Genomic DNA, 18,014 nt, shown 5'->3' on the forward strand with positions numbered 1-18,014 from the left:
CAGGAGCAGATAAAGTAAAAGGTGACCCTGGAACATCTCATTGTGCCAGAAAGTAAGGAATGTTCAAGGAATTAGGGGCATGACATAAGTAATCTGTGATAGCAATCAGAAGATGGTTACTGTGGCTAGGGACCATGACTGGGAATGGCACAAAGGAGGCTTCTGTACTGTTAGTGATATCCTACCCTGCAGTCTAGTCAGTGTTTACATAGGTATGTTACTTTGTAGAAATTAATCAAGCTTATTCTCTTATAAATGTATTATTCTTCAATTAAATTTTTTCCCAAAAATGTGCTACATGGAGAGAAATTATAGGAAAACAAGTTAAATTTCTAATGTCTGGAGTTTCTCTTTCTCTCTCTCTCTCTCTCTCTCTCTCTCTCTCTCTCTCTCTCTCTCTCTCTCTCTCTCTCATTATTCAGAGAATTTATCTCTTGTACACTCACCCTAATACAAATTCATAAAACTTGAAGAAGTCAAGACTCTTCTTTATTCACATAAGGCCCTGTTATATTGGTTGCTTTCTGGATATGTGCATATGTATATAGCCCCAAACAGATACTGATGAAGACAGACTTAACTCCCACATAGTGGAAGCACAAGTACTGACTTAGAATCCTTGCTGACCTGAAAATAACCTGCCATCTAAATAACATTTAAAGGAGAAAGTTCTTAAACTTGTACATTTTTGCGTTGTTTTCCCTAAGGAATCAACCTTCATCATCTGTACCTTTTGGTGACACAAAGCTAATATTCACCCATTTGAACACATACAAAAATCTCAAAATAGAAGAAACCTCTGCATGAGTGATATTGAGTATCAGGTGGCATTTTGACTGACCACTATGAGAAAGTCGAGGGAAGTAATTTTTAAAAAAATAACTTTAAAGAACCGCATTAAATAGCAAAGCTCAGTGGCATAATCCAAAGAAAACACATGTTGACACCTGCTTCATGCTCCGATTTTACAAATAATATTAAGAGCTTTCCTAATCCTTTGGAATGAGCTCTGACTCCACAAAGAAAATAGCCACTTTCCTGAAGCCTAAGTGAGTGGGGAGGAAGATCCTACCATGCAAATAAATTCTCAGGAAGCTGTGAAGAAAGATATTAGCTATTTTGCTCAATTTATTCCAAGCCGAAATATAATAATACATTATAAATCTATTTTGATTTTACTTAATCTAATGAAAAAATGTTCATCTTTTTGATAAGTGCTCATTAGCCATTTTTTCCTGACATAAACAGACAAGAAAGATGTTCTCCTGCTACATTTAAAATGCAACTCAGCTAATTACAGTGCAATGACTCAAAGAACAAAATCAATGCACTAAAGTTTCTCACTTGAATTGTCTTTAGAGTTGAATTTAAAAAATCTAACAAAAAAAATTTAAAGGGCCCTAGCAGTGTGTTTTACCCTTAGGTTGCATAATGTTTAAGTAAACAAAGGCCACATTTTAGTATGTGATAAAAATTTTAAATTTTCTCAGGTCAATTGCTCTCTAAAAATGGTTGCTGAATTTACCAACAAAAATCTCAATATAGCCGAAACCGGTTTGGCTCAGTGGATAGAGCATCAGCCTGCGGACTGAAGGGTCCCGGGTTCAATGCTGGTCAAGGGCATGTCCTTTGGTTGCGGGCACATCCCCAGTAGCGGGTGTGCAAAAGGCAGCTGATCGATGATTCTCTCATCGATGTTTCTAACTCTCTATTTCTCTCTTTTTCTCTCTGCAAAAAATCAATAAAATATATATTTTTAAAAATCTCAAAATAGAAGAAAGCCCTTTTTTCGAAGGGGTGATAAATTTGCATAAGCACTTCACCCTATTTAACTTGTCCTTTGTGAGACCAAAAGCTGCAAGGAGATAATATTTGGTCAGCATTGGAGTCAGAATAGGACCAGGGAATAGCAAGAAGTTAAGAGATCTATATAAGAATCAAATTTACTTACAGGCCAAATTTATGCCTAGGACTTTTAGGAATATCAGATAATCTTGGGCTTTTTGAATCACAGAATATTGATCTACTGAAACATTACACTGAATAAGTATAACAAAATTAGTGCCATTTCCCAAAGTACTTGGTTTGTGCTCCAAGAAGAATTTTGACTAATCTAACTCCTTGGGTATCTCAAGTCTGGCCACATGACTCAAACGATCACTTCACTGATTTTTAAAATTGTGTTTTATTATGAAATGTATTTACCTGAAACTAGAAACGTTATAATGATTGTAGATCTATGACAAATAAATTATGTGTATTGTACCCACTTATATGTGCCAGCTCCCATGCCAAGCCCGTTGCATACATCATGCCATTTAATTTTTATGGCATATCAATTTTCATTTTAAAGATGAAGAAATTGATGCTAGAAGATGTTAAGTAATTACCCCCAACAACTAATCTTTGTGATGTTTTGCCTGGGAGTTTGGGTACAAAACACATAATCGGGTGCCACGGAATTTTAGTAATCAGTTTATGTGTACCATGAGATGAAAAAGGTTGAAAATCGCTGGTATAAGAAGTACGTTTCTAACATCCAAAACATTTAAAATTCACAAAATACTAACGTGTGGACAAAAGGGTTGAAAACATTTTGCTAAGAATGAAACCCTAAGATTTATACATAATTTTTAAGCTACAACAATGTGGGGGTACACTGCCTGTTGTTACAAGTTGACAAGCAGCATAAATCCATACACTCACCCTAAAGTCCCCCCTCCAACACGGATTATCACTGTGAGGGAGATGGGCTGGATGTCTTATAAATTCAATTCCAAATGTATGACTCTGAATTCGAATTAAAATCTACTGTAGAATATGAACAAAAGAATCATGCTAGCCATCAGAAGGCCCTCCTCTCCTGTCAGCTCAACCTCAGAAGACTAGATTATAAGAACCGAAGGCAGTGACCTAAAGCATCACTAAGATAAGGGATTCCAGAACGGAAAAGACTCATTTGGCCAGAGGCCACAACCTAAAGGGTTGTTCCCCTCAGCTCCTAGAAGCCAAGTGCAAATCAAACCAATAATCAATCAATATTCTTCCATCCAGGATTATAAAAAGCTCCAGACGTGGTCCCAGAAATAAGACTGAGACATGGGAAATGGGCTCTGTGATCAGTAAGGATGACAATGACCATGAACCTTCCTTTTCATCTTAGGAGCTGGGCTGCCGGGCCTGGGTTTCTTCATTCTGAGACATTGTTCTTCAGTCCCTTTTCTAGACAGTGAGGGACATATTGTGAATAACCACAGCAGTTAATTCTGAAGATGGCGACTATACAATGCTGGTGATGGTATTCACAATCCTTGTTCTTTTACCAGTTATTCAGTCCAGAGCCCCTAGTTTTCAAGTTTGCACTGGAATTCTTGGAAGAAAAAAGTACACCAAAGCCAAATAAATGAACACCTCTGAAAAATACCTCTTCTTCTCAAGTACTTTAAAATGCATTGTTATTTATAAAGCTACTCTCTGTTTCCATACAGATGAGTGTAAACTTAATCCCCAGTCAAAAGCTTTTGTATACGTTTCATCCCAAATTGCCAGGCTGCCTACAAAATTTGCAATGAAGCAATTAGAAGCCGCAGAGCAAACAAAATGTGTCCTGTAGAATGGCAGGCTCAGAAAACAGATCAGAAATATTCACACTGTCTGTCAGGCTGTTTTCCTTGCTTCTTTTCTCTGTGTTTTTCATGTATACTAACGTGTGGACAAGGGGGTTGAAAACATTTTGCTAAGAATGAAACCCTAAGATTTATACATAATTTTTAAGCTTATCCTTGGGAAAGAAGCCACAATCTGTTTTCAGACAAGTGTAAAACACTTGCAATTTCCTTTGAAAAACAACGTCCAATCTTCCCTTAAATTGAGATGCCAGAGCAACTAGATTGTGATTTAAATCAGAGAACAAAATTAGTCCAGGTACACCGGGGTGGAAGGAGAGACAGTGCAGACGCTGGTAAATGGCCTATGAATTCAAATTGTCGAATCTTCCTCCCCTCCCCCTCCCCCAGCCAATTTTGACTTCCAACAAATTAGAGAAATAAATTGGCAGTTCACCTATGATTCACCAGTAAACAAACATTTTTCAACAGCTACTTCGTGACTATCTTTTGAGCTGAGCCTTTTTAAATTCCATAAAGGACTGGGTTATAACAATAACTCTCAGAGTTCACAATAATCGTTGGCAGGGTTCTAATGAAAAAAACAAAAATGTCCACCTAATTCAGGGGTGGGGAACCTTTTTTCTGCCAAGGGCCATTTGGATATTTATAGCATCCTTTGCAGGCCCTACAAAATTGTGAACTTAAAAATTAGCCTGCTATATTTGATCAAACATTTAATTAACTCCCCCCCTAATGCCTTGGCAGGGCCAGACCAATGATATCTCAGGCCTTAGACAGCACACAGGCCAGACATTCCCCACTCCTGACCGAGTTCCAACAATTTGCCATAGTAACACAGAACTTCATATTATTAATGCTGGTGGGGCCTAAGGGAGAGATTGAATCTCAGTGAGGAGCAATCTGACAATGGCAGCTAAAATTCTGCATCTCTGAACAAACCAAAGCAATTCAGGTTTCAAGTTGAGTTCAAAAAAGCATAAATACGAACCAACATCAAGGATGGACTTGGCCAAACATCTACAGTTGTAGCAGAAATGAACTGACTGTCCTGTTTGGATAGAGGGTCTACTGGCTAAGATTTTGTTGTGCTCTGGGAAAATGGACCCATTTGTTGGTCCTTCTGACAAAGCTGGATTAAGGATTTGACCTCTATATTCACATAAAACTCAGTACACCTGGGCATAATCATAATTCAACTCTTCTCCTTGAACTCTATAACCAAAGAAGATCTCTGCCGACAGAACTGGGGGGTTGGGAGGGGATCGTTCTGATTGGAGGAGTTTCTATTCCACAGAGATGTCTTTATCTCAGCTAATATACTAGTATCCCACTGGCAGGTTGGCTGAAACCAAACTTATCTCTCCAAGGCAAGGGCACTTCAGGACTCAGCCCAAGATGACATCTATTTAGTCCAAAACTTTGCCATCAAAAGAGCACACACTCTGCCTAGCAGGGTTTGTGCGGCTCCCCCTCCCTGCCCCCCCACTACCCCCCCCCCCACCTCCATCCACTCCTCTCCTGTGGAAGGCACTGATCCCAGGCGAGGGGACATACATAGCCAAAGATGAGAGAACCTTCTACAAAATAATTTTTGCAAAGGTAGGGAAAGGGGTGTGTGTGGAGGGATGATTTTCCACCAAATCTCACATCCTAGCATTAAATTCTGTCCAAGTGGGCTTTTGTCTAAAATTGGTCCAAATGCTGGGAAGTGATAATCACCTGAAACCAAAGTGGTCCTTCTTTACAGAAAGATTTCAAATTCACCATCTTTTTTTATGGGAGAGGTGGGTCGGGAGGTGGGAAAGTGATTTTTTAAAAAGACACAGCCGATCACAAATGTGCTGATCTAACTTTGATATGACATTTCATCCCAGATGGCAAGTGAAGGAGAAACTAGAATTTAAGGCACCCAGATACTTGACAACAGAATATGAAGACATTAGGGGGGAGGGAAAAACAAGCCAAACAAGAATCCTTAAATTGCATTACTTCAAAGGTCTAAAAGCAATCTAAGATACAATTTTAAGAATAGTAAGCATCTGAACCTCAGAAAAATATGAACTTCCTAATGCAGAGAAGGGAGATACTGACTATATCTGAATCTGCTCAGAGACTTTATTCCAGGGCATGAGGCTGAGTTGCTGCAATGTACACAAGTGGGGTGCAAAGTCAATGGGATTACATTTTCCTAATTATTTTCTGCTTGAGCTTTACAGCACACACACAAAATGAGATCAGCCGGGACTTGTCTCTCTAACAAATCACACAGATTTAAACATTGCTCAAATAAACAAAGGGGGGGGGGGGGAGAGGCACAAGGCTGGGAAAAGGCAGAGAAGAGCTTCTTCAATCACAGTTGCAAGGAACAAAAACCTGGAGGGGAAAAGAGTTGTTGGACCGCCACCAAATCTCCCCCACTGGAGACAAGAGCCCATCTGCTGAGCTCGGCAACTTCGCTTTAACTACCATTCAGCTCGCATCTCTGCAGAGATCTGTCTGCAGAGCTGGCAGATGGACCCCTGCTTCCCTGAGTCGCTGTGTTATTTGTTTAATAAATTTAATTAATATCCATACTGCATTGGATTGCTCCCAGAAAAGGAGCCCAAGTGCTCCCTTTCCCCAATAGCTACATGATGAGTGATTTCCCAGCAAAGAGCAGATAACGGTACCCCGGGGCCCCTGAAAAAATTAAAGTACCATGTGCTTACATTACTTTGCATGTGTTAATTTTCTGCAGCACACTAATATGCTCTGGACGGGTGTTTTAACTTTATGGGAATATGCAGTTCTATAAAACCTTCTGATCAGTTATATTTGTTGGAATGTTTTTAAAGGAATCTAATTGAGCCATGTTTTTTTGTTGTTGTTCTTTAACCCTCACCCGAGGATATTTTCCTACTGGTTTTTAGAGAGAGTGGAAGAGAAAGTGGAAGAGAGAAATATCGATGTGAGAGAGAAACACATTGATTGGTTGCCCCCTGCATGCGCCCGGCCAGGGCCCAAGGAGGAGCCTACAATGGAGGTATGTGCCCAGGTTATGAATGGTAAGGAGGTTTCCTTTGGCAAACAGCTAGCTCCATAACTGGCCGTTGTTAACAAGTTGAAAAACCTTTTTGATCATACTGAACTTGAATTATTTTCTAAGCTGAAATATGTGGTGGTTGCAAACATGGGAAACAGAAAGGGTCTTAGACAAAAATCAAGGCTGTAACATGCTCCCTCTTCATTAAGTGGAGTGCCACGCTGTTTGGTGATGGAGTCCCTGCGATCAGCAAGTATGAATTAAAACAGTGTTTCCCTCACCCTGCTATCCAGTGCCAACCTCTCCTCCTTGTCTGTATAGTTCATCTGAACCTTGATTGCCCACAGTGTGTTGCAAGAAAGAATAGTCCTTAGAGAATATAAAAGTCTAGGGAACATTATGTCAAAGGTTAAAGGGGGGGCTGCTATAGTGACATAGCCTCCCCACAACCCGTCTCCCATCCCACTCCTTCCTCTTGCAACTGAATGGAATTCAGCATGGTTCCTACCGCTTCCCAGGAACATCTCTGTGTTGGTAAAAAATACAAAGGCTATTTGCCAGGGTTGCACCTGCACCTTTCATAGCCAGGCATTGGGACAAACAAACAAGGGGCCTGTTATGGAGCTGTACCTCAGCACCTGCTCCAAGGCTGCCAGTGTTGCCGCCACCAGGACAGCCACCAGGACAGCTACCAGCAGCCTGGCTGAAGACAGCCAGTGGTGTGGAGATGTGGAAGAGAGAGGGGAAAGACAAGAGAAATATCTTTCCAGGCATCAGAGCAGCTCACTACTGGATCTGCTTCTTGGGGTCAAGCTGCCTGGGATCCAGGGAGCAATACTTTACACTAAAGTACAGTTAAGTGGAAGGCTTTTTTGTCCTCCTTATGGATTTAACCCAATTATTCCTTATTTTTGGCTTTTAGGAAATCAATGTAATAGTCTCCGTGATCCACAATTCAGAGCATACCATTTACGCAAAGATATCCTGAGGAGATTAAACAAAGATGGCTACTTCACCAGCAATAATGAGGTTGCATGGACCTGGATAGAATTGAATAAGTACGGGTTATATCTTAGCACTTTAAAATTGGACCTGGAAATAAATTGTGAAAGAAAACAACAAAAAAAATTTGCTTGCAAAATAATAAGCTACAAGAAAGCAATAAACTACCTAGACTTTCTGAAGTTGCACCGTTCCAAAATTGGTTGTTATCCGGAGGACACCCACATTTTTAAGGACCAGGAGCAATTAGTGAGGCTCAGATATTTGGATATGATAAGAAGGGAATTAGAACAACATGAGCTCACAAAACGAGCAGCACTTACTCCGGATGGACAGAGAAGAAATACGACAGTGGGAACACACAAGAAAAAAACTTAATCTTCACAGAAAAATGGAAGAGGAATGGAAGACAAAAGAGATGTTACTTCTGACAAAGATTGGAAAAAATGTAAAAAGAGAAGCTAGGATAGAGGAACAATGGCAAAGGAGCAGAGAAGAGAGTGACAAGAAGACACAAGCCCTTTTAGAGAAAAAAAGGCTTATCATTTAGAGGGGGGGGGGGGGGAAGGCAAAAAAAAAATGGCTTTAAAAGAGAAGAGATGGTAGCACTTTCCCCCGAACCTCATTGTAAAGCATTGCTTAGAAATTTATGAGTCATGGTAAAAAAAGGTAAAGCCTTTCTCCTCTAAACTAGATAAAAGCATTTATTGTCAACCTTAGGAAGTTAAAGTCAAATCAGTCTTCCTGCAAGCCAGTGAATCAGTTCCATAACCTCCCACATGATTCTTCTTGAATAATGTGCAAAAAGAACTGGCACAGCTTTTGCCAAAGGAGCTGAAAAACATCCCACTGTGTTTCTACAATTCACTGATGAGTTTATGAGAGTTAATAATTTTCTTGTCAACAGAAAGATCCAATTTAACTCTCTTCCAGTTCGGTTTTGTGTTTAAGTGATACCTTGCAGTTTAAATACGAAGCCTTAATCAGGTAATGAAACAAGCCAACCCTGGCATCTTGCTATGCAGTGAACGAAGTGGGCTGTCACAAATCCAGCCCACTGTGTTCCAAACCACCTTGGACCTCTGAGTAGGGACTCAATCCACAGTCAAGGGATTAGCAGTCCAAGCCTACCATTTTTCCCATGCCTTTCTCCAGTGTGTTCATTTTTTTCCTCTCAAGAAAGCAAAGAAGCTTTTAAAATAGTTTCATCATAGTGGCTCACGGGAACTCAAGAGAACGTAAGAGTCCACGGTTGTCTTTAACACAGATAAATAACTACCACAAGCTACAACGAGGTGAGCACCTGTTTTTCACTAAGAGGCTAACGGCCCACTTCAATCCAACCATCAGCTCCCCTTCCTCCAACGCCAGGCCAGAGCTGGTAGGTGCGCACGGATCTGACCAGACACGGAGTCCATAAGGTGACTTGTCACACACCTAGAACCTTTCTAAAGCCAAAGAGGCATAAAGAAGCATATCTTGCTACTGGGCCCCCCCCAGAATAAATCCAGATAAAGCACAGATGCTCAAAGACACAAGGCAAAGCTATGGTGGCTTGAAGCCGAGAATACTGAGTGTGGTTCCCAGGGACGGAGCTTTGGCGGGGCCACGCTGGCTGCTCAGGGTCACGCGATGCCTCTACAACGGATTGCTGCCAAACAAGCACTGAACACTATTTTCCCTTTTTGACTTGTTTCATAAAAGCAAAAATTCTTCTTTGGGTTAGGGAAAACAGGGACTCATGTAGGCAGTTCGTAAGAGTGACTTGGTAGAAGGCAAACTTTAGAAAAGCTGGGGATACCAGTATCACCCGGCTATGCAGATGTCAGCAGCAACTATGGCATCCCAGCATTTTCACGAATGTATTCCTGTTATAAGTATCGCATTCAGTTTTGAAAAGCTTATCTATCTGAGGTCCACGTCTGGATTCTTCCTACGAGAAAAGGTGAAAAAGTAGTACCAGTAAATGTGTGTGTGTACGTGTGTGTGTGTGTGTTTAAGTGTGTGTACATGTGTAAAAGGTTGTTAAATGTTAGGATTTGAAAAACAAAAATATTGCAGGCCTGGCTCTGTTGATTGAGCTTCCTCCCATGCACAAAAGGTCACCGATTAAATTCCCAGTCAGGGCACATACCTAGATTTGAGGTTAGATCCCAGGTGAGGGTATGTAAGGAGACAAATGGTCGATTTCTCTCTCTTTCTCCTCTCTCTCTCTCCCTCTCTTTCTCTCATAAAAAACAAACAAACATAAAAAAGCATACTACAGAAGTCCAGAGGGTCAATCAACACACACACCCAGGCCTAGGTTAGGAAATGTCTTTGGTCCGAATGGTACTTTATAAGCACATCTGTTTTATTCATAAGAGGCCTCGTACAACCTAAAACTACCAAAATGTGCCACGATTCACTACAAAATGTAAATAGAATGATGTACCCAAGTACCGTGTTTCTTTAGGCAGTTTGTACTAACTCTGAGGAGATATATTATCCTGGCATTCACAAACATGGGTGAGAACTGGGAGACCTGACCATAAAGATTCTTAAAGACTCCGAGCCAAAGTAAACAAGCCAAGTGTGCTCCTCATCAGACACAGTAGAAAGCTGAGACCTTCACTCAGAGCTTTAAAAGATATTCTAAAGCTCACTTTACTGCAAGTAGGATTTTCACAACATGAATTTCACTCAAGCACAAACTGAATAGAACCACGTCGGTATAATCCTCACATATTTCTGCCAGCTGGGATCTTGGATGTTGAGATGTGACCACTTCACCATGGGCCCGAAACCCCAATCTGTTTCACATGGGTCACCGCACAGCTATCAGATGGAGACACTATGTGGTTACTACCCCCACTGAACGGATCCAAACCACAGACGTCGAGGGGAAAGGCTACAGCTCTCATTTCCAATCTCCCGAGCCACCCTCATCCCTCCGCAATGGAATATCAATAGAGAGACTAAATGAATCGTTTGCCTAATTGTGCTGTGCAAGCTGAATAATTGCACGCTTTCCAGAAAGGCTTTGTAACCAATGAGATGGTGTTGAATCTGCCAAAATCTTTACCTTGGAACCAACCTCTTTTCTTTCTGCAGGTGAGAAGAAAATAAGGGCAGTCCTGGTATTATTTTCAGAGGAGGAAAAACCATGGCAGACACATCAAAAATCATGTCTTTCAAAATGGAAAAATCTCTGTTAAGCTGCACCTACTGAGAACTGCTATCTTCATATATGCCAATGTAAAGCCTATAGTCACAAACCCTGATTTAATCCATCACACACTGATACAGCCAAATAATTTACCATTAGAGTGAGCAAAATTGGTCCATTACATATGGTGACCATATGTTAAGAGGTAAGAGAAATGTGATGAAAATAAAGGGGGTTGGGAGCCTGTTTTTAAAATATCAAACATTGTGCCGAAACCGGTTTGGCTCAGTGGATAGAGTGTCGGCCTGTGGACTGAAAGGTCTCAGGTTTGATTCCGGTCAAGGTCATGTACATTGGTTGCGGGCACATCCCCGGTAGGGGGCGTGCAGGATGCAGCTGGTCGATGATTCTCTCTCATCGACGTTTCTAGCTCTCTATCCCTCGCCCTTCCTCTCTGTAAAAATTCAATAAAATATATATTTTAAAATATCAAACATTGGGCAAAAAGACTAGGGAGATGGAAAATGGAATATTACAATATTTACTTGTCAAAGTCTTTAGGACGATAAAAATCAATTGATACCAACACAGAAAATACTGGCATAAGATATGTTGGGTGAAAAAAAAGAAATCCTTAAGAGTAGCAACAACAATATTTTAGCCAAAGAAAACTCCATATTACTTTTTTTAATAAAACATTATTTTTAATTTCTTTATTGATTAAGGTAGTACATATGTGTCCTTATTCCCCCATTGCCTCCCCATCCCCCCTCATTTCTCATCCCCCTGTTGTCTGTGCCCATTGGTTAGGCTAGCTATATCAAGAGACTAAGGCTAAAGGAGATGTCTTCATAACTTTCTCACAAATTTGCTTGAAGCACAGAAAAACACAATGAAAGTTCTCAAAACAAAACATTTGCTTCTTGCCCAGCTGGCATGGCTCAGTGATTAATCGACGACCTATGAACCATGAGGTCGTGGTTCAATTCCCGGTCAGGGAACATGCCCAGGTTGTGGGTTTAGTCCCCAGTGCAGGGGCATGCAGGAGGCAGACGATCAATGATTTTTTCTCTCATCATTGATGTTTCTATCTCTTTCTCCCTCTCCCTTGCTCTCTGAAATCAATACATACATATATATATATATATATATATATATATATATATATATATATATATATATATAAATTTAATTTGCTTCCAGTAAAGAAACTATTTGTAGCACTTTATACTTATTTTATTTTTATTTATTTATTTTTTTTTTTAACAGGAAGGCCTCAAAAACATAGTTCAAAATTAACACATCTCCAGCCAGCTATCCCTCCTCCCAGAGGCCAAATGATTTCACAGACCTTACACGACCTATAGGCCAGACATTCCCCACTCCTGGTCTAGAGCACATGTGTCAAACACAAGGCCCGCGGGCCAAATCCAGCCCGCCAGGCCTTGCAATGTGGCCCGCACCGCGCTGTCATCACTGCACTCCGCTGTCAGTTTATGACATTGTCAGTTTATGACTGTTCAGTAAACCATTCGGCCCGCGATTTAGGCTGGATTTTAGATTTTGGCCCCTTCTCTGATTGAGTTCGACACCCCTAGTAGAGGAAAAGACAGGAAGAGCTAGCTCATTATAGGTCTTCTGTTAAAGGGGATATTTAACAAACAGAAGTAAATTGAGGTGAAGGCAATCACGGTTGTCCAGATATATCATTTTGTGAAACATGGGAAAAAGGAACTGGGGTTATATAGCTGGGACCTAAGAAGACAGAGTAGAGATATGATTGGTATTGTAAAAATATTCTAAAACTTTGAATAGGAAATGAAAATACTGTTGAATCTCAAAATCCTTGAAAAAATTATATGTATTCTAGGTTGACTGTCATGAAGGATGTTAAGGAAGGGAGTTACGGCTGGATGGGAAACTGGACCAGGTGGCTCTTTCAGTTATACCATTTTATTAATACTGTGTGTTCGTAAAAGTTGTTAGTGGTTATGGAATGATCCAGGTATTAAACAAATGCTCCCTGAGGAAAATGATGATGGGTGCATTGGCCAGAACTTTTTCAACTGTGAGTGGGTGAAACCAACTCAAAGCAGTTTGAGGGGGGAAAATAAGAAATTTATTGGCAGGGGCAAATCTCACTTCCAGCATGAATGATCAAATAATATAGTCAGGAATCTTTCCCAATCTTCTGGGTCAATTTCTCTGACCTGGTTTCAGTCAGGCAGACTGTCACCAGGCAGAAGCCCAGCTTGGCCTCTGTCTGTTTCATACTTCATTCTCTAGTCTCAAAGTTGTAATTTATTTGGGTTATCCAGACTTCTGACACAAGCCCATTGTTTACCCAATTACTGTGGACTTTGATTCGCCAGATTTGGGTCACATGAACTGAGGACAGGGAATAGTTGATTTCTACAGGGAAAAGAAGGCATCTGCAGTAAGGATACTGCAAAGATAAAAATAATAAATGTCCACTACAATGACAACAATAAATGTGATAGATTTTTTTCATTGAAACTTTAGTGGAATTCTGGGCCTATTCTGAATTTCAAAATGAAGTGATTTTGATTCCAGGCCTTAATCTAAAATTCTAATACCCAGGCAAATAACAATTTTAACATGTCTATCTTTTCAACAATTCCCTCCTTTTTCCTTAAGATGCCTTTGTTCACAGACAGCTTCATCAGGTAAAGTAATAGCAAATGAAGAGAAAAACATAAAATGTTTATTGAAGTGGATGAAGCCATGGCATGTACAGAAAAATTTTTCATTAATAGCTGAAGAAATCTTTCTCTGTACTTAATATTTAGGTGACATATTTCTATTTCGTGGGAAGTAAACAGTCATGAATAGCAAACAGGAACACAAACTCATTTATTTGTAAAATAAACTCATTTTCTTTTCATATCAATGCAAAAAATGACCCAATGCCATATGTTCCATTTGCCATGATTCTAAGACAACAAAGCTATACAATTTCTAGGTCATTAGCTTGTCTTCCTAGTTCTCCATGTCTTACAGTTCTGCTAGGTAAGCATTCATTCATTCACTTTGATAATGCTACCTTTTATATATATATATATATATATATATATAGATTTGGTTTTTCATTTGCTCAATTACTCCATGCAGAACTATAGCAGCTGGGGTGGCGAGAGGCTGGGGAAGAAAAGGACTCACCCCACAGTTTCTCTAAAAGAACAAGAACTCAAGACTATACTTCTAATGGTTTCAAACAAAAGATGAGTTTGCCTTTTGCTAGTCTCAAGTTAGAAAAGGCATCTGTACCCCCTCATTTTATATCACTGGGGCTAGGCTGAATGCCAGTGTGCTCAGGCTAGCACAATGGTATAAGATAGCAGCTTGCCAGTTATGTAAGTAGTGGGTGACAGACGGGGAAGAGGAAAGTGTCCCTGCAATCATATGGGACTTGTGGAAGGATCCCTGGAAAAGAACAGAAGCAATTATGGGATTATAGGTTATAACATCAGAGAAGTAAAATTCGGCAAATAAATCTCAAACTGTATCAACAGCTCCAGTAATGACATATAGGTAATGACCTAGTAACAGATAATGACCAATAATAGGCAATGGCTTATACATTCTGAATTGTTACCTTGAAGACTTGAAAGAGCTTTGGTTGCAAAAGGCCGAATCGGGCATGCTAAAGTGTGTTTATTGCTATAGGGAAGTAAGACTCGTTTGTTTCCTCATATGTTAAAGGTCAAAGTTTGAAACTAAAGAGGTTTGGGGAGTGCTGCTAAGTATAAGGGACAAACTATAGGGACAGAGTTTGCCTCACGATTGCATTTGTAACACTAGAAGCTTTTGTTCATTTATTTAGTCAACAAATAATAATGGCAGCCAAGTACCAGGCACTGTTGTTGGCCTCATTTCTAATCGCTCCACCTATAAATTCCACCTTCTAAATATACTGAGTCATTCACAATTCTCAGAACATCCTGTGCTCTGTCCAGGCCTCTACATATGGTATTCCCTCTACCTGCAATGTCTTTTCCATGTCCGAGAGAGAGAGAGAGAGAGAGAGAGAGAGAGAGAGAGAGAGAGAGAGAGCGAGCGCACACACACACACATACCATTTCCTTGTCCAGCTTCTAACACAAATATTTCATCTTCATTCATTCAACTCAAAGGCCATTTCTTCCAAGAAGTCCTTGCCACCCCCTTAAATAATATGTGCTACTCTAGTCTGTCTCACTGCACAATGGGGCCTGTTTGCATGTCTCTTGTCAAGAGAGCTCTGGAGAGCAAAAACTGTGACATCGAGAAGCGTTTCTTTTTAGTGGTTATACAAGCCCTGGAAATAACTCCCTGGATTCTGATCTTAGACCCATCTCTTAATCACTGCATACTTTGGGGCAATAACTTAATCTTTCTCGGCCAGAGTTTGCTCATCTTTCAGTGGAGATAACATTAGTGCCTATCTCCTTGTGTTGTTAAAAGGATTGATCAATACATGTAAAGTGCTTACATTTTATATAGTGTCTTCTTGCTCGAGCTCAATAAATGTCACATCTCTCTTGTATAAAGGTGGGAGCAATTTACTTATATATACTCCCATTATATTGTAAAAGGGTTATTATAATGAAATAACTTACCTCTTTAAAAATCTTCAAAGATAAAATTAAGGTGACAAAGATGTATAAAAATAGAGCCAAGTTAAAAGAAAAGCAAGTACTGGAAGAAAGTATTCTTCACCCACCATGCTCTGTGGTCAACGCATGGCATAGTGAGCAATGGAACGCCCCATCTCCCGGTCAAACTCCCAAGGGGACATTTTGCATATTAGCCTTTTATATGTGTAGATATTCAACCACTGAGCCATACCAGCCCAGCAGACTGCACTTTAGACCATAACCAAGCCGCCACCCCCTGAGACACAACTTCCATCTCCCTGTGTTCAGGAGGTGGACAAATAGAATAGCACTTATATATGTGGGTCTATAATTGGTTTCATTTTATTTCACAGTAAAATGAGTTGATAGTGCATCCATATTCTCTAGCAAATGCCCTAATTAGGAACCCTAACTACCTTTCCATTATTTTGAAACTGTCCAAATCTGAGTAGACCCCGAAGACCATCTGGAACCTGGATATATGCCCAGGCAGCAAGAAACTGTCCTTCATTAGACCTCTCTATAGCCCACCTATTTGAGAGACAGAAAGGGTGACAGGGAGTTACATGGTGAATACACTGGAAAATAGCATTCCCTGCTCAGACATTTGGTTTTATGATTTTATCTCCCTTGTGATTGACCATGTTCATAAAACTTCAAAGGAGATTTTTCTGGTGCTTTGGCTATTTAAAATTAACTGGAACATCAATGCATTTATTTAAGTATGCATTGATGTCTGCATACATATGCGGAACACATCCAAGAAACAGTAGAGAGGACCACTATTCTTTATTTTATCTTTAAACTATCTGAGTTTGAAAGGGAAGCTTTTAAAAAATCAAGAATAACTTCAAAATCCAGAGGGAGGAATTGCCAATAAAGTAAAACCACTCATGTTGATTTAACATTGTATTTCTGCAACCATTGCTTGCTTCAGTAGCTTGTCACTGTAGTGCATGGGGAGGGGATTGGGCAGGGAGAGGCATCTGGATCTCTTGTGGCATATAAATCTCATATGGATTTTAAAAATCAATCATAAAGCTCCCCCAAGTGGATATATTTAAAATTACACCAAGAAACCAGTCACTGTCTCTGGGATGGCAATCAAAATTGAGGCCCCGAATACGTTTGTTTGTTTTTTTCTTTTTATATTTTTATTGAGTTAATTGGGGTGGCATTGGTTAATAAAATTATATAGGTTTCTATAATACAGCATCTGCATATTGTATTGTGTATTCACCACTCCAAGTCAAGTCTCCTCCCCTCACCCAAATATGCTTTTGATGGACAGCAGTGACCTAGCTTACCCATCATTTTGTACATAATTTTGTAAGATCAGCATCATGGGAAAAAGAATTCTATAAGTGTTAAAACACGACCTACAAAAAAATACTCCCCCTCGCTTCCTGTGAACTTCCCCGGGCCTAGACGCTGCCTAAGCTACACCAGACCTTACCTGGACTCAGAGGATCCAGGAAAACAGTGATTTACAGCTGCTTGGGATGGAACCCCCCTGAGACCCCACTGGAAACGCTCCATGGTCCATTTAATTGTGTTCCTTATTCCACTATCTGGGCTGATTAGACTGAATTACTTGGCACTCCTGTTAAGCCTGTCACTTAGATTTCTAGAACAAATTAAGTTTGTTGAAGGCTTTGCTCTTTCTCTCTATTAAAATATTCATATCTACTCTAACAGCCTGATAAAAAACTGGCTAAAAGCCTTGCTGGTATCCTCAACAGGGAGTGCCATTTTTAATGAACCCACAAGCATCATAAATAAAATATAACTGGTCTTAATAAAGAATTGATAGAGCAGCTCTGGCCTCAGACAGGTGTCAATGGGGACGCTACTCACAGCCTCAGCCTCGGGAGACTAAGTACAGTGAATGAGTCTCCCAGAGCCTGGAGGCCCCCGTGCGACCAGCAAACTCTAAAGGCAGGATCAATGATCTTAATGAGTAACTTTCCACACAACAGTTGAGTCTAGTGGCCCTCAATGGGGTCTGATGGGAGAGGGTGGTTGGAAGCCTTCCCAAGCGTGTATAAGAAAGTAGGGGGAGGGGGAAAGGGCATGGTGGTGGTAATCGTGACAGCTAACATGTTTTGAGCATTTACCACATACCAAGTAGTATCTTCCCAACAACCCTAGCAAACGGGGCAATATTAACCTCTCTTTACAAATGAAAGCAAATAGAGTTTATCTGATCCAACCTAGTTGTGTCCCTAAACCCAAGTGTGTAGCCACTAAAGACTTGATAAAAAGCTTTAGAAACTTTGCTTAAAGATCTTAACTTAAATGTCTTAACTCCTTATTTTTTAGCAAAAAGTGAGACATGAAGTCAGCAAATATGGTATCACTTGCTTCGGGGACCAGAGCACCAAGCTCCCTGCCTGGAATCCTGGCCTCCTTCCTACAAGGCAGCAGACTGCTCACTCCAGCCCTACCACAGAGAGCATGGGACGTAGAACCCCACGCTCCAGAAAATACACTAAAAATATACTCACAAGGCCTTCGGAATCCAAAGGGACCTGCAGCCCTGGCTCAGTCATTTGGGGATTCTAAGCCAGTATTCT

At 40.4% G+C, this 18,014-nt stretch overlaps 1 protein-coding gene across 5 annotated transcripts in view; it reads right to left on the reverse strand.

The window, feature by feature from the left end:
* LOC311628136 (uncharacterized protein) overlaps nucleotides 1–18,014 on the reverse strand; it is a 108,970-nt gene that overhangs the window by 68,947 nt on the left and 22,009 nt on the right. The window lies entirely within an intron of this gene.

This window comes from Pipistrellus hanaki (assembly GCF_964339955.1).
Source record: "Pipistrellus hanaki genome assembly, chromosome: 9".
In the NCBI taxonomy this organism is placed as follows: domain Eukaryota; kingdom Metazoa; phylum Chordata; class Mammalia; order Chiroptera; family Vespertilionidae; genus Pipistrellus; species Pipistrellus hanaki.